The 22,256-nt window shown below is 42.0% G+C and overlaps 10 non-coding genes across 10 annotated transcripts; 6 read left to right on the forward strand and 4 right to left on the reverse strand.

The window, feature by feature from the left end:
* Window positions 1-1,280: 1,280 nt before the first annotated feature.
* On the forward strand, window positions 1,281-1,353 carry trnav-cac (transfer RNA valine (anticodon CAC)). The gene has a single exon. It is a non-coding gene; the product is annotated as a tRNA-Val (tRNA).
* A 4,189-nt stretch (window positions 1,354-5,542) lies between these two features.
* Window positions 5,543-5,615, forward strand: trnav-aac (transfer RNA valine (anticodon AAC)). The gene has a single exon. It is a non-coding gene; the product is annotated as a tRNA-Val (tRNA).
* A 554-nt stretch (window positions 5,616-6,169) lies between these two features.
* trnag-ucc (transfer RNA glycine (anticodon UCC)) lies at window positions 6,170-6,241 on the reverse strand. Its single transcript has one exon. It is a non-coding gene; the product is annotated as a tRNA-Gly (tRNA).
* A 5,059-nt stretch (window positions 6,242-11,300) lies between these two features.
* Window positions 11,301-11,372, reverse strand: trnag-ucc (transfer RNA glycine (anticodon UCC)). Its single transcript has one exon. It is a non-coding gene; the product is annotated as a tRNA-Gly (tRNA).
* Window positions 11,373-11,468: 96 nt separating this feature from the next.
* Window positions 11,469-11,541, forward strand: trnav-aac (transfer RNA valine (anticodon AAC)). Its single transcript has one exon. It is a non-coding gene; the product is annotated as a tRNA-Val (tRNA).
* Window positions 11,542-14,092: 2,551 nt separating this feature from the next.
* Window positions 14,093-14,165, forward strand: trnav-aac (transfer RNA valine (anticodon AAC)). The gene has a single exon. It is a non-coding gene; the product is annotated as a tRNA-Val (tRNA).
* A 1,225-nt stretch (window positions 14,166-15,390) lies between these two features.
* Window positions 15,391-15,462, reverse strand: trnag-ucc (transfer RNA glycine (anticodon UCC)). The gene has a single exon. It is a non-coding gene; the product is annotated as a tRNA-Gly (tRNA).
* Window positions 15,463-15,558: 96 nt separating this feature from the next.
* On the forward strand, window positions 15,559-15,631 carry trnav-cac (transfer RNA valine (anticodon CAC)). Its single transcript has one exon. It is a non-coding gene; the product is annotated as a tRNA-Val (tRNA).
* Window positions 15,632-19,547: 3,916 nt separating this feature from the next.
* On the forward strand, window positions 19,548-19,620 carry trnav-aac (transfer RNA valine (anticodon AAC)). Its single transcript has one exon. It is a non-coding gene; the product is annotated as a tRNA-Val (tRNA).
* A 566-nt stretch (window positions 19,621-20,186) lies between these two features.
* Window positions 20,187-20,258, reverse strand: trnag-ucc (transfer RNA glycine (anticodon UCC)). The gene has a single exon. It is a non-coding gene; the product is annotated as a tRNA-Gly (tRNA).
* Window positions 20,259-22,256: the final 1,998 nt, after the last annotated feature.

Here is a 22,256-nt window from a genome sequence, read left to right on the forward strand (position 1 = left end):
GAGCCATCTGTTAGGTTAAGTGCAACACACTGTTCACACTCTGCCTCAGGAAAGCTGCAATGTTGCCAATTTAGAGACTTTGTTGGTAGAGTTGGAAACTTTTAGACCCCTATAGTGACCTTATTTAAAAAAAAAAAAAAAAAAAAAAAAGAGCCTAGTGCCTTTTTGAGCAGACGTCAGCAACAATCCTGCTTTTGATACAGATTTGTGTATGACGTCATTGTGTGTTGGCAGTTGTTAGTTTGAATTCACAAAGGTGAATATAGTGTTCACCGGTTATTTTGGAAGAATTAAAGCTTAATGGTGGAATACATATCCATTTCTTGTATCAGGTAAGTAAATTCTAAGTTGTTTTTTAAAACTTAAGTTCTATATTTAAAGTTATATTCGCACTCTGAGTAATTCACCCACCCTGTTGGGTTTTATGCTAAGTATGAGAAAACTAGCCAGCTATTAGTCAAATACATTTTAAGTTCATAGCTTAAAGTTCACATTCCAAATGTGTTTTTAGTGGAAGCGTGGTGCTTTCATTGCCCAAGAAGGCAAGAGCATCGATGCGTTCAACTCGAGGTTGCAACCTGATATTCCCCACCTCCAACCAGGAAAAGCCAAAGAAAATGCCCCCTCAACTTGAAATTGCCATTCGTCAACAGGAGGGAGTCTTCTCAACTACCAGTTCCTTCCCCGTTTGCAGAGTGACGTCATGTCAGCGTGGCTGCACATCCCGTCAGAGCTAAACAAAGTGGCACTGGCCTTGGAATGTGTTAGACTGTAGAAGCAAGTATTTGCTTTAGATCCATCAACAATATAGACTTATTTGCTTATCAAATCAAAAACTCTGACTAGACAGTTGGCTGTCTGAGGAAAACTTACAGCGCTCATCACAGTTTGCACTCTAGCTTCTGGCTAACAATAGACGAACATGGAGGCACCTCGCCTGACAGGTCGAACGTGCCCAGGTGGAAAGCGTTCGACCTGTCAGGCAGAAACAGTTCTCGCAAGCATGCAGAGAAGCCACTCTGCAGTCTGGATGCCCAAGCAGGTGATTTTCATATAGTTGATTCTGTTGTTCCATTGCTTGTCCACACAGCACTTGAACATCCGGGCTAAAGGTCTCACGTTGGCCAGAAATCGAACCCGGGTCAACTTCTTGGAAGGCAGCTATGCTCACCAATATACCACCAACACCAAGCCGGACCTTCTAGCTCAGCTGAATGTTCAAGCATGTGCTTCTGACTTCCCCAGAACCCAGGTAGCAGTTAGCCATTCGTCCCTTTGTGGTTTCTGTAGTGTAGTGGTTATCACGTTCGCCTCACACGCGAAAGGTCCCCGGTTCGAGACCGGGCAGGAACAAGCTTAGCCTTTTAAGCTTTGCTGCAATAAGTGACCAGCTGTCATCTCTGTAGTGTCAGGTCCTGTAGGAACAGCCCGAACGTGAGGCCCCGAACGTGACTGGAACAGTTTCGGTACAGTAGTGGACGTCATATTCAAAAGGTTTTCTGTCCAAAACCGGGTGGGAGCGCTTCCCCTCCTTTTGCTTTTGCAACAAGGCAGATAACAGCTGCTTACAAGAAATCAGGGAGTCTTCGACTCGAGGTTGCAACATGTAATTCCCCATCTCCAACCAGGAAAAGCCAAAGAAAACGCCCCTTCAACTTGAGATCGCCATTGGTCAGAGTGACGTCAAGTCAGCGTGGCTGCACGTCCCGTCAGAGGTCAACAAAGTGGCACTGAACTTGGAATGCGTTATACTGTATAAGCAAGTATTCCTTCAAGCAGGTTTTCTATCAAGTCTGCAAATCATTTTTCTGCAAATCCTGGTGATACTTGGATACAATCAAAAATAAATGACCAGTGCTGTTGAATGTACAGCAGAACCTCACTTGATTTAAATCCTCTTTCTATTAATCAGGAACACATTCTTCTTTTTAACTTTTTATTTTAGAGCATTGTTATCTCTTCTTGAGCGAGATGATTACTTTTGGGCAAGATGATTACTAAAGATGATTACAAGGATGGAATGAATTTGTAATAGAATTACATGGCTCACTCTTGTAATTAATTTCATTTTAGTTACTGGATGATATGGTTTAAGATGAAAAATATAACAATAAGGTGAAACTTATAGGCTTGCTTTGATATTATTTATCTGTACACATGCACACAAACATTTTATGAAATGTGTAAGTGACAGCCATATATCCCTCTATAGATATAGATATAGAAATATACAGACACCGATGAGTCATAGCATTAAAACCACTGACAGGTGAAGTAAATAACATTGATTATCTCGGTACAATGGCACCTGTCAAGGGGTGGGATATATTAGGCAGCAAGTGAACAGTCAGTTTTCGAAGCTGATGTGTTCTAAGCGGAAAAATGGGCAAGCGTAAGGATTAGAGAGACTTTGACAAGGACCAAATTGTGATGGCTAGAGGATTGGGTCAGAGCATCTCCAAAATGGCAGGTCTTATGGGGTGTTCCCCCCCACATGCAGTGGTTAGTACCTACCTTAAGCGGTCCAAGGATGGTCAACCGGTGAACCGGCGACTTGGGTGCCCAAGGCTCACTGATGCGTGTGGGGAGCGAATCTAGCCCACCTCGTCCGATCCCACAGAAGAGCTACTGTAGCACAAATTGTTGAAAGAGTTAATGTTGGCTATGATAGAAAGGTGTCATAACACATAGTGCATCGCAGCTTGCTGCATATGGGGCTGCGTAGCCGCAGACCGGTCAGAGCGCCCATGCTGACCCCTGTCCACCACCGAAAGCACATGCAATGGGCACGTGAGCATCAGAACAGGACCATGGAGCAATGGAAGAAGGTGGCCTGGTCTGATGAATCACTTTTTCTTTTAAATCATGTGGAAGGCTAGGTGTGTGTGCATCACTTACCTGGGGAAGAGATGGCACCAGGATGCACTATGGGAAGGCAAGCCAGCAGAGGCAGTGTGATGCTCTGGGCAGTGTTCTGCTGGGAAACCTTGGGTCCTGACATTCATGTGGATGTTACTTTGATACTTACCATCTACCTAAACATTGTCGAAGTACACCCCTTCATGGCAACGGTATTCCCTAATGGCAGTCTTTCAGCAGAATAATGCGCCCTGCCGCACTGCAAAAATTGTTCATGAATGAATTGAGAAACATGACAAAGAGTTCAAGGTGTTGACTTGGCCTCCAAATTCCCCAGATCTCAATCCGATCGAGCAGCTGTGGGATGTACTGGACAAACAAGTCCGATCCATGGAGGCCCCACCGCAAAACTTACAGGACTTATAGGATCTGCTGCTAACGTCTTGTTACCAGATACCACAGCACACCTTCAGAGGTCTTGTTGAGTCCATGCCTCAAGGGGTCAGAGCTGTTTTGGTGGCACAAGGGGGACGTACACAATATTAGGCAGGTGGTTTTAATGTTATGGCTTATGTGTGTGTTTGTGTTTGTGTATATATACTTTTATATATATACATTTTCATCTGCGGGCTGATAACGCTTCACCCGTGTCTTTCAAAAATCTCTAATCCATTCCATTGCATCTTTAAGGCTTAAAGCATTCACACTCTGTTTCATTTACTTTATTTAATCATCATTATTTTAAATCTTTTTTTGTGAAAAATGCATTTTAATGATTTGTCATTTTTGTAAAGCATGTGTATGCCATTGGTTCTCAAAATGGGGTCCATGGTATATAGTATACATTTAAATATTCAGCTTAATATTGGTATAGATTTTACAGGTGATTAAAACATCATGTACTATCCTCTAATCAAGGTGGGCAGACTTTACCTAAGCATATACTGAGAGAGAGAGAGAGAGAGAGAGATGATTAAATAAATATATACTATATATATTTAAACTATAGTACACAGTTATAGAAGAGAATTATTTATAATCGCACTATCCATTATCACCCAGATGAGGATGGGGTCCCTTTTGTGTCTAGTTCCTCTCAAGGTTTCTTCTTCATATCGTCTCAGGGACCGTCACCTTTGGCTTGCTCATTAGAGATAAATGCACACATTTGCAATTTATTTTGATTTAATTTAATTTGAATGTATTTATTTCTGTAAAGCTGCTTTGTGACAATGTCCATTGTTAAAAGTGCTATACAAATAAAATTGAATTGAATTGAATAGCTTGACTGTAGCTTGCCTATGTGAGTCTCTGTCTATATGGGTTTGCATGGCTGAAACTAAATCTAGGTCAGTGTGTGTTCACCCTTGCAGTGGACCAGCTTTACTGAACCTTAATGCAAGTACCATAACTGATTTAGGCCTACACATTATCTCATACTGTAGCCTTTCACTGTGAAGGCTTTCAAAATAATGCACTGTAAAAGCCATTATTATTTATTAATCTCATCAATTCACAGCCATTTCTAAGATATATGCTACTAATGTAGAGCTAGACACTAGGACAATGTGCTTTTAAAATCACATTTCAAAATCACTGGCAAATCCAGCCTGTTGATCACGTCTATTTATTTATTTATTTTTTATTTTTTTTAATTCTTGCTTTTCAAAGTTCTTCTCATGCATAAATGTCTTTGGGTTTGCTAGTGCAAGCCACTCATTAAAAAAAGAAAGAGTTAAATTTATGTTATTTATATAGTACTTTTAAATTACATTCAGATGCATTGCCAGACTAAAAGTATTTCAATGATAATTATAAAGCTGAGCCATCTGTTAGGTTAAGTGCAACACACTGTTCACACTCTGCCTCAGGAAAGCTGCAATGTTGCCAATTTAGAGACTTTGTTGGTAGAGTTGGAAACTTTTAGACCCTATAGTGACCTTATTTAAAAAAAAAAAAAAAAAAGAGCCTAGTGCCTTTTTGAGCAGACGTCAGCAACAATCCTGCTTTTGATACAGATTTGTGTATGACGTCATTGTGTGTTGGCAGTTGTTAGTTTGAATTCACAAAGGTGAATATAGTGTTCACCGGTTATTTTGGAAGAATTAAAGCTTAATGGTGGAATACATATCCATTTCTTGTATCAGGTAAGTAAATTCTAAGTTGTTTTTTTAAAACTTAAGTTCTATATTTAAAGTTATATTCGCACTCTGAGTAATTCACCCACCCTGTTGGGTTTTATGCTAAGTATGAGAAAACTAGCCAGCTATTAGTCAAATACATTTTAAGTTCATAGCTTAAAGTTCACATTCCAAATGTGTTTTTAGTGAATTCTGTTATTTAATTTCCGTAGTTCCTGTAAGATATTTTTACTGCTGTGTATAATGTTGTAACGCTACAAATTTGATGCAAGGCTAATCTGTTAAGTGTTTTTTTTTCTTTTGAAAATTTAGACGCCAGCTATTGTTTGCACTGTGTACAGTAGTAAGCATCTGGAAAGAGGAGAAATCTCTGACTTATTTGAACTCGTAAGTGTGAATGAAGTGTTCAGTGGTTATTTCAGAAGAGGGAAGACATTGTGTTTGTATAACTTTTGTATTAGCGTGAAGAGAGAAAATTGGAGCAGAGAGAGGCGCGTGTATGAATAAAACCCAGGGATCAGCTAGCCGGGTGACTTGTTGTGGTTTCTGTAGTGTAGTGGTTATCATGTTCGCCTAACACGCGAAAGGTCCCCGGTTCGAAACCGGGCAGAAACAAGCTGTGGTTTTTGAGCTTTGCTGCAATAAGCGACCATCTGTCGTCTCTGTAGTATCAGGTCCTGTAGGAACAGCCCGAAAGTGAGGCCCTGAACATGACTGGAACAGTTTCGGTACAGTAGTGCTCGTGGTGTTCGCCTACCTGCAAAAGGTCTTCTGTCCAAAATCGGGTGGGAGCAGTTTCCCCTCTTTTGTGCTTTTGGAAGGCATATAACAGCTGCTTACAAGAAATCAGGGAGTCTCTGCTATGCCATTGAATGTGGAAGCGTGGCGCTTTCATTGCCCAAGAAGGCAAGAGCATTGATGCGTTCGACTCGAGGTTGCAACCTGATATTCCCCACCTCCAACCAGGAAAAGCCAAAGAAAATGCCCCCTCAAGTCTTCTCAACTACCAGTTCCTTCCCTGTTTAGGGAGTGACGTCAAGTCAGCGTGGCTGCACGCACCGTCAGAACTAAACAAAGTGGCACTGACCTTGGAATGCGTTAGACTGTATGCACTGTCTGTATGTAATGCACTGCCTGTCCACACAGCACTTGCTAAAGGCTAAAGGTCCTGCGTTGGCCGGGAATCGAACCCGGGTCAACTGCTTGGAAGGCAGCTATGCTCACCACTATACCACCAACGCCATGTAGGGCCTTCTAACTCTGCTGAGCAAATGTTCAAGCATGTTCTTTTCTCTTCCCCAGAACCCAGGCAGCAGCTAGGCGACTGGCATGTTGTGGTTTCTGTAGTGTAGTTGTTATCATGTTCATCTCACATATGAAGTTCTGTCACACGTAGGTGTCTGGGAGGTGGGTTGGACGAACTTCCCCATAAGAACAGCGGTTTGAATCCCACCTTGGCCAAAAAGTGATTTTTACTTCTTTTTAATGTAGAGTCCCTAAAATATGATAAACATATTAAAACAATATGAAGTACAAAAATATGTCATTTGCTAAGAGTTTTCTTTGCGTAAGGTGTGCAAAATGTAAAAATTATCATTAATAAACAATTATCGATGGGGGCGTCATCATTAGTAGTTAATGTTTCAGATATTTAGATATTTATATTTAAAATGGAAACACCATACAACATTTTAATGTTTTGAACATGTTTTAGTATATTTTTATGGTATTGTATGTTGCGTAGTTATAATATGTAACCTTTTTAAAGAGACATTTTCAACATTTACTATTTTTATACACTTCCAATGCATAAAATTATCTGTTAAAGGAGAATGAAATTCACAGTTCGTCAAAACTAAAATAACTTTCTAAAGAATACATACAGAGTGTGTTATAGTAAGGTGTCGAAAATGTATTGTAAATAAGGACTAAGAGTTTTAAGAAATTTATAAATACAAGCAAGATAAAACACATTTATAAATACACAAGACAAATAATTTTAAAAATTACAAAGATGTCTATACACAGTTCCACTATGGTAAAGAGAGAGAGAGAGAGAGAGAGAACATGAACATGCACAGACCTTAAATGCTGTGTTTCACAACAAAGTTATTTTTTCTTTTCAACAATCCACCTCTGCCTCTCAGCCTCATAGAACGGGGACTGCTGAAACTCTGTCCATGTCATCTGTGCATTCATTCTCTGCGCCTGATACAGGGAGAGCACTTTAGCAGGACAGTAAATGTATTTGCCTGCCACTCCAGGGAAACTAGTGTGGATATGAGGACTATTTGGACCTTGTTTTAGCGGCTAGTGGCAGAACCTGCACAGACGACCAGAACGATGCTCCACTAATGATTTCCTCTTGCCTCTCTCTTCAATCACCCTCTTCCTCTCTGCCCCCCTCTGCTTAGAGGCCTCCAGCTCCCGCTGAAAGAAGGGAGTGTCTGCAAAATCTTCAAATGGCATCCTGGAGTTGGTCCGGCCTTCAGCAGAGTATGTTTCAAAGACTTTCTTGGAGCAGTAGAAGTATTTCACTTCACCAGTCTGATAAAAGAAATGCACAGAGGAGCCATCACCCAAGTAACAATACTGTGGCTGACCACAAGCTAAACAGGATCTAATTTGTTTTTTTTGTGTCTGCTGTTGTTGTTGCAGTGCTGCCTGGTGCTTCTCTAGGATGTCTTTAACCATCTTCTCCACTGCTGCCTGGGTCAGGGGGACGTCTTCAGGAACACTCTTTGCAGGTGGATTGAACGGAGCAGGTGGTATTGTCACTGGGACACTGATGGTTTCGCTGCCTGAGTGAAGACGCTTCCATAACTGTTGTATCTCTAGGAGCTTTTCTGGACTGGTGTTGAGAGAGGCATTTGTTTTTTTTTTTTTAGCAAGGTGTTTTATGTACCTGTTTATGTGCTGTTTCGTGGTTGAGTGCAGGAGTCTGTTGGGGTCAGTGCAGGCACTCTGCACCATAGCAGCATAATCAGCATCCACCCTTTTAAGGAGATCCTTGCTCCCATGGTGCTTGGCCAGGAGACCATCGATGGTATTTCTCATTGGATCCGTCCATCTGTTGTGGTCCAAGACTCGACCACCTGTCTTAATGGGTCCAGTGCGAGCTGCATGGGGAGAAGCAGCTATAGGCAGTGGTGGTGTCCTCAGCAGTTCTAAAGGAGATTCACAAAATTACTAAAGTGTTTGTGCCTTTGTATGCATATAAGAGACAGACAGGTTACACACATTAGTATTAATAATGTAATTACCTGCATCTGACAGAAATTCCTCAGACCTTTGTTCCTTTACTGTCACAGGACTTGGAGTGGAAAATCGGTGAAACGAGACAATCTGTGGGGTGGTTTCTGGCTCTGCAGCAAGAGGGGTCTGAGCAGAAGAGGAATCATCTAACCATTCCTGAAATTGAGCAAAATTAGTTATCAGTTATGAAGTCATACAAATCTTTTTCTATATTATCAAATAAAAACTAAATGTAAAAAAGTACCTTAGATGGAATTGATGTCTCAAAGCCAGATGAAGACTCCTCTTCAATCTCCACATGTCCTAGGGCGGACTTCTTGCACTTATGTTTGTCAAAGTCAAGAGGCACTGGTCGACAGCCTGGTTCCACATACTGTAGGCCAAACTTCGCCCCTGTGTCCCTGCTGGAGATATGCAAGGCTGGATCTTCTCGGAATCTTCCTTTCTTTATTTTTTTTTTTGGATTTTATCACGGGTGGCAAACCGGCTTTTGGTGCATCTCCGCTACAGCACCATGGAATCAACGTGTGGCCAAAAATATATTACGTCCGTAGTGATAAGAACTACCATTGAAAATGACCGGGAAAAGTTAAGGGAAGTTAAGATTAACTATATTCGGCTCCCGCACGAAAGGTCCCCGGTTCGAAACCGGGCAGCAACAAGCTGAGTGTTTTGAGCTTTGCTGCAATAAGCGATTAGCTGTGATCTCTGTAGTATCAGGTCCTGTAGGAACAGCCTGAAAGTGAGGCCCCGAATGTGACTGGAACAGTTTCTGTACAGTAGTGGTTGTCGAACAAAAGTACATCGTGCTTAACCGTTAGAGGACAAAAGCTCACCTAACAGTCTCTTCCTTTCTCTCCATCTCTCTCTCTCCCTCACTCTCTGTCGAGCTACACATGCTACTTCTCAGATGCCAGTGATCCTGACCCCTTCTGCTCCTCCTCGCTGCCTGACCCATCCTGATGCCCTACTTCTGGTTGGAGTTCTCATCGGTTGAGTTCGCTCGCTGCTGCTGGGGGTGGCCCCATATGGACTGCCTGAAGAACTGTTTGGATTGCTGGGGATGGTGCCACCTGGGGGCTGTGGAGATGGCTTGAGGATCACATATGGGGAGCTGTACTGTAATGGCTTGGGACTGCGATTGCTGTAGTGGCTTTGGGGCTGCAGTTGCCACGAGCAGCTTCGTACTCAGGACTCCATCAGTGGACAGTGGATAGATTTTAACCAGCCGGACTTCTTGCTAAAACTGCAATGAATTTATTGGTTGCACAATTGCACTATTTGTCCATATAGTACACAGTAGAAGGGATTTATTTATAATCGCACTATCCGTTGCACCCAGATGAGGATGGGTTCCCTTTTGAGCCTGGTTCCTCTCAAGGTTTCTTCCTCATATCATCTCGGGGAGTTTTTCCTTGCCACCGTCGCCACTGGCTTGCTCATTGGGGATAAATTCACAGTGATAAATTCAAATATTTACAATATATTTTTGTGAATCCATTTATTTCTGTAAAGCTGCTTTGTGACAAGGTCCATTGTTAAAGGCGCTATAGAATAAAAATTGAATTGAATTGAATTGAAATTGTGTTTGTATTACTTTTGTATTAGCGTCAAGAGAGAAAATTCAAGCAGAGAGAGGCACGTGTATAAATGGTATGGGATTGTGGAAAGCCAAAAGGCTCAGATTTCTCCACAAAACACTGACACCAGGTATTAAAATCCATCTCGAGTGATCGGAGGATATGTGGATGTTCTTTTTTCTTTCCCAGAACCCAGGCATCAGGTAGCCCCGGGGGGGGGAGTTGTATCTGTAGTATAGTATTATATCTGTAGTATCAGGTCCTGTAGGAACAGCCCAAAAGTGAGGCCCCGAATGTGACTGGAACAGTTTTGGTACAGTAGTGGTCGTCGTGTTCACCTAGGTCTGAGCAGTTATGGGTTAAGGGCCTTGAGGGAAGGTCCTTGCTCACAGGCCCAGCACTGGCAGCTTAGTAGTACTGGGATTTGAACTCTGAATCTCCTGATCAGATGGCCTACATATTAACTACTGAGCTACCACTTCCCTAGCTCCCCATTATGACCCATGGATTCGGATCGGGCACATATCCGTGCGAATGTCCACATACTTTTGGTCATATAGTGTATGTTTTGTACATTTTCCAACCAGAACCTTCAGAATCTTGAAGGTTGCAATCGGATTGGCTTGATTGGCAAATTTTTGAATACTGCAAATGCACATCCACGCACTGGTTTTCAGCAGGAAAACAATTTTTTTAATACTGTGACACAATGATCTAGTCACCGGACTGAAAGAAAGTGTAGTGGTTATAACGCTCCCCTAACACACAAACGGTCCCCGGTTCAAAACTGGGCAGGAACAAAATGGGTCTTTTGAGCTTTGCTGCAATAAGCGACCAGCTGTCTTCTCTGTAGTATCAGGTCCTGTAGGAACAGTCCGAAAGTGAGGCCCTGAACATGACTGGAACAGTTTTGGTACAGTAGTGATCGTCATATTCGCCTACGTGCAAAAGGTCTTCCATTCAAAACCGGGCGGGAGCAGTTTCCCCTCTCTTGTGCTTGTGTGTACAGGGGGGAATCTTCTAAACTGCCAGTTCCTTCCCCATTTACGGAGTGACGTCAAGTCAGTGTGACTGCACGCAGTGTCAGAGCTAAACAAAGTGACACTGACCTTGGAATGCGTTAGACTGTATAAGCAAGTATTTGCTTTAGATCCATCAACATATAGACTTATTTGCTTATTAAATCTAAAACTCTGACTAGACAGTTGGCTGTCTGAGGAAAACTTACAGCGCTCATCACTGTCTGCACTCTAGCTTTTGGCTAACAATAGAGGAACATGGAGGCGCCCCACCTGACAGGTCGAACGTGCCGTCATTCCGACTCACTAACAACCACCTACAACGCAAGTGGAAAGCAGAAACAGTTCTTGCAAGCATGCACAGATTTTCATAGAGTTGATTCTGTTGTTCCATTGCTTGTCCACTGCTTGTCCACACAGCACTTGAACATCTGGGCTAAAGGTCTTGCGTTGGCCGGGAATCGAACCCGGGTCAACTGCTTGGAAGGCAGCTATGCTCACCACTATACCACCAACGCCATGCAAAGCCTTCCAGCTCAGCTGAATTAATGTTCAAGCATGTGCTTCTCGCTTCCCCACAACCCAGGTAGCAGTTAGCCATTTGCCTTTTTGTGGTTTCTGTAGTGTAGTGGTTATCACATTCGCCTAACACGCGAAAGGTCCCCGGTTCGAAACCGGGCAGAAACAAGCTGAGTTTTTTGAGCTTTGTTGCAATAAGCGACCAGCTGTCATCTCTGTAGTGTCAGGTCCTGTAGAAACAGCCCGAACGTGATTGGAACAGTTTCGGTACAGTAGTGGTCATCGTGTTCACCTACGTGCAAAAAATCTTCCGTCCAAAAACGGGCGGGAGCGGTTCCCCGTCCTTTGTGCTTTTGCAGCAAGGCAGATAACAGCTTACAAGAAATCAGGGAGTCTCTGCTTTTCCATTGAATGTGGAAGCGTGGTGCTTTCGTTGCCCAAGAAGACAAGAGCATTGATGCGTTCGACTCGAGGTTGCAACGTGTAATTCCCCACCTCCAACCAGGAAAAGCCAAAGAAATCGCCCCCTCAACTTGAAATTGCCATTCGTCAACAGTATATACATACTGAAAATGGGGTCCATGGTATATAGTATACATTGTAATATTCAGCTTATTATTTGTATAGATTTTACAGGGGATCAAAACATCATGTAATATCCTCTAATCAAGGTGGGCAGACTTTACCTAAGCATATACTGTGTGAGAGAGAGAGAGAGAAAGGGAGAGAGAGAGAGAGAGAGAGAGAGAGAGAGAGGAAATTGCACCCCCTGCTGCACAAAGTCTGAAATATAACCATATCTTATTTTAGAGCTGGGTTACGCAATTGCACTTTTTGAAATAGTACACAGTTATAGAAGAGAATTATTTAAAATCGCACTATCAGTTATCACCCAGATGAGGATGGGGTCCCTTTTGAGTCTGGTTCCTCTCAAGGTTTCTTTCTCATATCGTCTCAGGGACCGTCACATTTATTTTGATTTAATTTATTTTGAATGTATTTATTTCTGTAAAGCTGCTTTGTGACAATGTCCATTGTTAAAAGTGCTATACAAATAAAATTGAATTGAATTGAATAGCTTGACTGTAGCTTACCTATTTCAAACTATAAGCAGCTTGTAGCTTGAAAATCTACAGTTTCAAAGTCACTTCCACAACACTGATATTGAGCCAACCAAACACTGGGGTGTCTATCAGTCAAACTACACAGTTCTTTTTGTTTTAAAACACTTCCAGTCAATTCAATAAACAAGAGTATCATAGTCTGCAGCCTTTTACTTGGCAAATTTAAGTATCACAAAAAGACAATGTCTTTAACCTACCATTTAAAAATGAAACCCACTGGTGTGAAAACTGCTGTTGTGAGTCAAGGACTGCTCCAGACTGCAATGGGATTGACGGGTGAGTACTGGCCGCCATTTATCAACCACGCATTACAGACAGTTTATGGACAACTGTTATGTTGTTGCACTGATTGAATTTTATTACACAGTTTTATTTGAGCCAAATATAAGAGCACAAGTCGTTTTAATTCCTTGTGGCATGCACTCAGGATTATTTCTGGGAAGTGTGCATTTTGTGGTTATTTGTAGGGACAGACTCATTGATTTTTTTATTTTTTTGAAATTCCTGCTTTTCAAAGTTTTCACCATGCATAAATGTCTTTGGGTTTGCTGGTGCAAGCCACTCATTAAAAAAAGAAAGAGTTAAATTTATGTTAATTATATAGTACTTTTAATTTACATTCAGATGCATTGCCAGACTAAAAGTATTTCAATGATAATTATAAAGCTGAGCCATCTGTTAGGTTAAGTGCAACACAGAAAGCTGCAATGTTGCCAATTTAGAGACTTTGTTGGTAGAGTTGGAAACTTTTACACCCCTACAGTGACCTTATTTAAAAAAAAAAAAAAAAGAGCCTAGTGCCTTTTTGAGCAGACGTCAGCAACAATCCTGCTTTTGATACAGATTTGTGTATGACGTCATTGTGTGTTGGCAGTTAGTTTGAATTCACAAAGGTGAATATAGTGTTCACTGGTTATTTTGGAAGAATTAAAGCTTAGTGGCGGAATACATATCCATTTCTTGTATCAGGTAAGTAAATTCTAAGTTGTTTTTTTTAAACTTAAGTTCTATATTTAAAGATATATTCGCACTCTGAGTAATTCACCCACCCTGTTGGATTTTATGCTAAGTATGAGAAAACTAGCCAGCTATTAGTCAAATACATTTTAAGTTCATAGTTGTAGGGATACAACATTCCAAATGTGTTTTTAGTGAATTCTGTTGTTATTTAATTTCTGTAGTTCTTGTAAGATATATATTTTTACTGCTGTGAATAATGTTGTAACGCTACAAATTTGATGCAAGGCTAATCTGTTAAGTGTTTTTTTTCCCAAATTTAGACGCCAGCTATTGTTTGCACTGTGCACAGTAGCAAGCGTCTGGAAAGAGGAGAAATCTCTGACTCATTTGAACTCGTAAGTGTGAATGCAGTGTTTAGTTATTTCAGAAGAGGGAAGACATTGTGTTTGTATTACTTTTGTATTAGCGTCAAGAGAGAAAATTGGAGCAGAGAGAGGCGCGTGTATGAATGGTACGGGATTGTGGAAAGCCAAAAGGCTCACATTTCTCCACAAAACACTGACACCAGGTATTAAAATCAGAAGAGTCATCCGAAGACATGTTGAAGGCAGCAGGTAGCCGATTGGTATGTTGTGGTTTCTGTAGTGTAGTGGTTATCACGTTCGCCTAACACGCGAAAGGTCCCCGGTTCGAAACCGGGCAGAAACAAACAGATCCTTTTGAGCTTTGCTGCAATAAGCGACCAGCTGTCATCTCTGTAGTATCAGGTCCTGTAGGAACAGCCCGAAAGTGAGGCCCTGAACGTGACTGGAACAGTTTCGCTACAGTAGTGGTTGCCTACGTGCAAAAGGTCTGAGCAGTTGAGGGTTAAGGGCCTTGCTCAAGGGCCCAGCACTGGCAGCTTAGTAGTGCTGGGACTTGAAATCTCAACTTTATGAACAGAAGTCCAACATCTTAACTACTGAGCTACCACTTCTCTAGCACCGTGTTAATGCCCGTGAATTTGGAACGGGCACATATGCGTGCAAAGGTCCACATACTTTTGGTCATATAGTGTATGTTTTGTACATTTTCCAACCAGATCCTTCAGAATCTTGAAGGTTGCAATCGGATTGGCTTCCACACAGCGAATGCACATCCACGCACTGGTTTTCAGCAGGAAAACAAATTTTTGAATTCTGTGACACAACGATCTAGTCACTGGACTGAAAAAAAGTGTAGTGGTTATAACGCTCCCCTAACACACAAACGGTCCCCGGTTCAAGACTGGGCAGGAGCAAAATGGGTCTTTTGAGCTTTGCTGCAATAAGCGACCAGCTGTCTTCTCTGTAGTATCAGGTCCTGTAGGAACAGTCCGAAAGTGAAGACCTGAACATGACTGGAACAGTTTGGGTACAGTAGTGGTCGTCACATTCGCCTACGTGCAAAAGGTCTTCCATTCAAAACCGGGCGGGAGCAGTTTCCCCTCTCTTGTGCTTGTGTGTACAGGGGGGAATCTTCTCAACTACCAGTTCCTTCCCCATTTACGGAGTGACGTCAAGTCAGCGTGGCTGCACACACCATCAGAGCTAAACAAAGTGGCACTGACCTTGGAATGCGTTAGACTGTATAAGTAAGTATTTGCTTTAGAGCCATCAACATATAGACTTATTTGCTTATTAAATCTAAAACTCTGACTAGACAGTTGGCTGTCTGAGGAAAACTTACAGCGCTCATCACTGTCTGCACTCTAGCTTCTGGCTAACAATAGAGGAACATGGAGGCACCCCACCTGACAGGTCGAACGTGCCGCCATTCTGACTCACTAACAACCACCTACAACGCAAGTGGAAAGCAGAAACAGTTCTTGCAAGCATGCAGAGATTTTCATATAGTTAATTCTGTTATTCCGTTGCCTGTCCACACAGCACTTGAACATCCGGGCTAAAGGTCTTGCGTTGGCCGGGAATCGAACCCGGGTCAACTGCTTGGAAGGCAGCTATGCTCACCACTATACCACCAACGCCATGCAAAGCCTTCCAGCTCAGCTGAATTAATGTTCAAGCATGTGCGTCTCACTTCCCTACAACCCAGGTAGCAGTTAGCCATTTGTCTTTTTGTGGTTTCTGTAGTGTAGTGGTTATCACGTTCGCCTCACACGCGAAAGGTCCCCGGTTCGAAACCAGGCAGAAACATGCTGAATCTTTTGAGCTTTGCTGCAGTAAGCAACCAGCTGTCATCTCTGTAGTATCAGACCCTGTAGGAAAAGCCCGAAAGTGAGGCCCCGAACGTGACTGGAACAGTTTCGGTACAGTATTGGGCGTTGTGTTCGAAAGGTCTTCCGTCCAAAAGCGGGTGGGTGCGGTGTACCCTCCTTTGTGCTTTTGCAGCAAGGCAGATAACAGCTGCTTACAAGAAATCAGGGAGTCTCTGCTTTTCCATTGAATGTGGAAGCGTGGTGCTTTCGTTGCCCAAGAAGACAAGAGCATTGATGCGTTCGACTCGAGGTTGCAACATGTAATTCCCCACCTCCAACCAGGAAAAGCCAAAGAAAACACCCCCTCAACTTGAAATTGCCATTCGTCAACAGGGGGGAGTCTTCTCAAGTACCAGTTCCTTCCCCATTTACGGAGTGACGTCAAGTCAGCGTGGCTGCACGCAGCGTCAGAGCTAAACAAAGTGGCACTGGCCTTGGAATGCGTTAGACTGTATAAGCAAGTATTTGCTTTAGATCCATCAACATATAGACTTATTTGCTTATTAAATCTAAAACTTTGACTAGACAGTTGGCTGTCGGAGGAAAATATACAGTGATCATCACTGTCTGCACTCTAGCTTCTGGCTAACAATAGACGAACATGGAGGTGCCCCGCCTGACAGGTCGAACGTGCCCAGGGGGAAAGCGACGTCATTCCGACTCACTAATAACCACCTACAATGCAAGTGGAAAGTAGAAACAGTTCCCGCAAGCGTGCAGAGAAGCCACTCTGCAGACTGGATGCCCAAGCAGGTGATTTTCATATAGTTGATTCTGTTGTTCCATTGCGAATCGCTAACAACCACCTACAATGCAAGTGCAAAGCAGAAAGAGAAGCCATTCTGCAGACTGGATACCCAAGCAGGTGATTTTCATATAGTTGATTCCTCCCTGCTCTGTTGTTCTACTGCCTGTCCACATAGCACTTGAACGTCCAGGCTAAAGGTCTTGTGTTGGCCGGGAATCGAACCCAACTCAACTGCTTGGACGGCAGCTATGCTCACCACTATACCACCAATGCCATGCAGAGCCCGCCAACTCTGCTGAGTGAATGTTCAAGCATGTTCTTTTCTCTTCCCCACAACCCAGGCAGCAGCTACGCGACCAGTATGCCGTGGTTTCTATAGTGTAGTGGTTATCATGTTCACACATGAAAGCTCCCCAGTTTGAAGCTGGGCTGAAACTGTCTTTTGTTGCTTGAGCTTTGCAGAGACTGATGCACCTTTGTGTAGTGGTTATCACGTTTGCCTAACACGTGAAAGGTCCCTTGTTTGAAACCGGGCAGAAACAAGCTGAGTCTTTTGAGCTTTGCCGCAATAAGCGACCGGCTGTCATCTCTGTAGTATGACTTCCTGTAGGAACAGCCTGAAAGTGAGGCCCTGAACGTGACTGGAACTGGTTTCGTTACAGTAGTGGTCATCGTGTTCGCCTACGTGCAAAAGGTCTTCTGTCCAAAACCGGGCGGGAGCAGTTTCCCCTCTTTTGTGCTTTTGGAAGGCAGATAACAGCTTACAAGAAATCAGGGAGTCTCTGCTTTTCCATTGAATGTGGAAGCGTGGTGCTTTCGTTGCCCAAGAAGACAAGAGCATTGATGCGTTCGACTCGAGGTTGCAACGTGTAATTCCCCACCTCCAACCAGGAAAAGCCAAAATAAACGCCCCCTCAACTTGAAATTGCCATTCGTCAACAGTATATATATACTGAAAATGGGGTCCATGGTATATAGTATACATTGTAATATTCAGCTTATTATTTGTATAGATTTTACAGGGGATCAAAACATCATGTAATATCCTCTAATCAAGGTGGGCAGACTTTACCTAAGCATATACTGTGTGAGAGAGAGAGAGAGAGAGAGAGAGGAAATTGCACCCCCTGCTGCACAAAGTCTGAAATATAACCATATCTTATTTTAGAACTGGGTTACGCAATTGCACTTTTTGAAATAGTACACAGTTATAGAAGAGAATTATTTATAATCGCACTATCAATTATCACCCAGATGAGGATGGGGTCCCTTTTGAGTCTAGTTCCTCTCAAGGTTTCTTCCTCATATCGTCTCAGGGACCGTCACCTTTGGCTTGCTCATTAGGGATAAATGCACACATTTGCAATTTATTTTGATTTAATTTAATTTGAATGTATTTATTTCTGTAAAGCTGCTTTGTGACAATGTCCATTGTTAAAAGTGCTATACAAATAAAATTGAATTGAATTGAATAGCTTGACTGTAGCTTACCTATTTCAAACTATAAGCAGCTTGTAGCTTGAAAATCTACAGTTTCAGAGTCGCTTCCACAACACTGATATTGAGCCAACCAAACACTGGGGTGTCTATCAGTCAAACTACACCTTTTCCTGTAAGTTTCACCCAGATTGTTGTTCATGTAAGTGAAGAAGTCAGTAGGTGATAATGAATATCTGCTAGCAATACTGTGCTAGTCTATGTTTGTGTGTGCCTATGTGAATCTCTGTCTATATGGGTTTACATGGCTGAAACTATATCTAGGTCAGTGTGTGTTCACCCTTGCAGTGGACCAGCTTTACTGAACCTTAATGCAAGTACCATAACTGATTTAGGCCTACACATTATCTCATACTGTAGCCTTTCACTGTGAAGGCTTTCAAAATAATGCACTGTAAAACCCATTATTATTTATTAATCTCATCAATTCACAGCCATTTCTAAGATATATGCTACTAATGTAGAGATAGACACGAGGACAATGTGCTTTTAAAATCACATTTCAAAATCACTGGCAAATCCAGCCTGTTGATCATGTCTATTTATTTATTTTTTTAAAATTTTTTTTAATTCTTGCTTTTCAAAGTTCTTACCATGCATAAATGTCTTTGGGTTTGCTAGTGCAAGCCACTCATTAAAAAAAGAAAGAGTTAAATTTATGTTATTTATATAGTACTTTTAAATTACATTCAGATGCATTGCCAGACTAAAAGTATTTCAATGATAATTATAAAGCTGAGCCATCTGTTAGGTTAAGTGCAACACACTGTTCACACTCTGCCTCAGGAAAGCTGCAATGTTGCCAATTTAGAGACTTTGTTGGTAGAGTTGGAAACTTTTAGACCCCTATAGTGACCTTATTTTAAAAAAAAAAAAAAAAAAAAAAAAAAAAGAGCCTAGTGCCTTTTTGAGCAGACGTCAGCAACAATCCTGCTTTTGATACAGATTTGTGTATGACGTCATTGTGTGTTGGCAGTTGTTAGTTTGAATTCACAAAGGTGAATATAGTGTTCACCGGTTATTTTGGAAGAATTAAAGCTTAATGGTGGAATACATATCCATTTCTTGTATCAGGTAAGTAAATTCTAAGTTGTTTTTTAAAACTTAAGTTCTATATTTAAAGTTATATTGGCACTCTGAGTAATTCACCCACCCTGTTGGGTTTTATGCTAAGTATGAGAAAACTAGCCAGCTATTAGTCAAATACATTTTAAGTTCATAGCTTAAAGTTCACATTCCAAATGTGTTTTTAGTGAATTCTGTTATTTAATTTCCGTAGTTCCTGTAAGATATTTTTACTGCTGTGTATAATGTTGTAACGCTACAAATTTGATGCAAGGCTAATCTGTTAAGTGTTTTTTTTTCTTTTGAAAATTTAGACGCCAGCTATTGTTTGCACTGTGTACAGTAGTAAGCATCTGAAAAGAGGAGAAATCTCTGACTTATTTGAACTCGTAAGTGTGAATGAAGTGTTCAGTGGTTATTTCAGAAGAGGGAAGACATTGTGTTTGTATTACTTTTGTATTAGCGTGAAGAGAGAAAATTGGAGCAGAGAGAGGCGCGTGTATGAATAAAACCCAGGGATCAGCTAGCCGGGTGACTTGTTGTGGTTTCTGTAGTGTAGTGGTTATCACGTTCGCCTAACACATGAAAGGTCCCCGGTTCGAAAGCGGGCAGAAACATGCTCATTCTTTTGAGCTTTGCTGCAGTAAGCGACCAGCTGTCATCTCTGTAGTATCAGACCCTGTAGGAAAAGCCCGAAAGTGAGGCCCCGAACGTGACTGGAACAGTTTCGGTACAGTAGTGCTCGTGGTGTTCGCCTACCTGCAAAAGGTCTTCTGTCCAAAATCGGGTGGGAGCAGTTTCCCCTCTTTTGTGCTTTTGGAAGGCATATAACAGCTGCTTACAAGAAATCAGGGAGTCTCTACTATGCCATTGAATGTGGAAGCGTGGCGCTTTAGTTGCCCAAGAAGGCAAGAGCATTGATGCGTTCGACTCGAGGTTGCAACCTGATATTCCCCACCTCCAACCAGGAAAAGCCAAAGAAAATGCCCCCTCAACTTGAAATTGCCATTCGTCAACAGGGGGGAGTCTTCTCAACTACCAGTTCCTTCCCCGTTTAGGGAGTGACGTCAAGTCAGCGTGGCTGCACGCACCGTCAGAACTAAACAAAGTGGCACTGACCTTGGAATGCGTTAGACTGTATGTACTGCCTGTCCACACAGCACTTGCTAAAGGCTAAAGGTCCTGCGTTGGCCGGGAATCGAACGCGGGTCAACTGCTTGGAAGGCAGCTATGCTCACCACTATACCACCAACGCCATGTAGGGCCTTCTAACTCTGCTGAGCAAATGTTCAAGCATGTTCTTTTCTCTTCCCCAGAACCCAGGCAGCAGCTAGGTGACAGGTATGTTGTTGTTTCTGTAGTGTAGTTGTTATCATGTTCATCTCACATATGAAGGTCTGTCACACGTAGGTGTCTGGGAGGTGGGTTGGATGAACTTCCCCATAAGAACAGTGGTTTGAATCCCACCTTGGCCAAAAAGTGATTTTTACTTCTTTTTAATGTAGAGTCCCTAAAATATGATAAACATATTAAAACAATATGAAGTACAAAAATATGTCATTTGCTAAGAGTTTTCTTTGCGTAAGGTGTGCAAAATGTAAAAATTATCATTAATAAACAATTATCGATGGGGGCGTCATCATTAGTAGTTAATGTTTCAGATATTTAGATATTTATATTTACAATGGAAACACCATATAACATTTTAATGTTTTGAACATGTTTTAGTATATTTTTATTGTATTGTATGTTGCGTAGTTATAATATGTAACCTTTTTAAAGAGACATTTTCAACATTTACTATTTTTATACACTTCCAATGCGTAAAATTATCTGTTAAAGGAGAATGAAATTCACAGTTCGTCAAAATTAAAATAACTTTCTAAAGAATATATACAGAATGTGTTATAGTAAGTTGTTGAAAATGTATTGTAAATAAGGACTAAGAGTTTTAAGAAATTTATAAATACAAGCAAGATAAAACACATTTATAAATACACAAGACAAATAATTTTAAAAATTACAAAGATGTCTATACACAATTCCACTATGGTAAAGAGAGAGAGAGAGAGAGAGAGAGAGAGAGAGAACATGAACATGCACAGACCTTAAATGCTGTGTTTCACAACAAAGTTATTTTTTCTTTTCAACAATCCACCTCTGCCTCTCAGTCTCATAGAACGGGGACTGCTGAAACTCTGTCCATGTCATCTGTGCATTCATTCCCTGCGCCTGATACAGGGAGAGCACTTTAGCAGGACAGTAAATGTGTTTGCCTGCCACTCCAGGGAAACTAGTGTGGATATGAGGACTATTTGGACCTTGTTTTAGCGGCTGGTGGCAGAACCTGCACAGACGACCAGAAGGATGCTCCACTAATGATTTCCTCTTTCCTCTCTCTTCACTCTCTTCCTCTCTGCCCCCTTCTGCTTAGAGGCCTCCAGCTCCCGCTGAAAGAAGGGAGTGTCTGCAAAACCTTCCAATGGCATCCTGGAGTTGGTCCGGCCTTCAGCAGAGTATGTGTCAAAGACTTTCTTGGAGCAGTAGAAGTATTTAACATCACCACCCTGATAAAAGAAATGCACAGAGGAGCCATCACCCAAGTAACAATACTGTGGCTGACCACAAGCTAAACAGGATCTAATTTGTTTTCTTTTTGTCTGCTGTTGTTGTTGCAGTGCTGCCTGGTGCTTCTCTAGGATGTCTTTAACCATCTTCTCAACTGCTGCCTGGGTCAGAGGGACGTCTTCAGGAACGCTCTTTGCAGATGGATTGAACAGAGCAGGTGGCAGTATTGTCACTGGGACACTGATGGTTTCGCTGCCTGAGTGAAGATGCTTCCATAACTGTTGTGTCTCTAGGAGCTTTTCTGGGCTGGTGTTGAGAGAGGCATTTGTGTGTTTTTTATTTTTAGCAAGGTGTTTTATGTACCTGCTTATGTATTGTTTCGTGGTTGAGTGCAGGAGTCTGTTGGGGTCAGTGCAGGCACTCTGTACCATAGCAGCATAATCACCATCCACCCTTATAAAGAGATCCTTGCTCCCGTGGTGCTTGGCCAGGAGACCATCGATGGCATTTCTCATTGGATCCGTCCATCTGTTGTGGTCCAAGACAAAGACTCGACCGCCTGTTTTAATGGGTCCAGTGCGAGCTGCACGTTGAGAAGCAGCTATAGGCAGTGGTGGTGTGCTCAGCAGTTCTAAAGGAGATTCACAAAATTACTAAAGTGTTTGTGCCTTTGTATGCATATATG

Source organism: Pangasianodon hypophthalmus, chromosome 4, assembly GCF_027358585.1.
Source record: "Pangasianodon hypophthalmus isolate fPanHyp1 chromosome 4, fPanHyp1.pri, whole genome shotgun sequence".
NCBI classification, from domain to species: Eukaryota; Metazoa; Chordata; class Actinopteri; order Siluriformes; family Pangasiidae; genus Pangasianodon; species Pangasianodon hypophthalmus.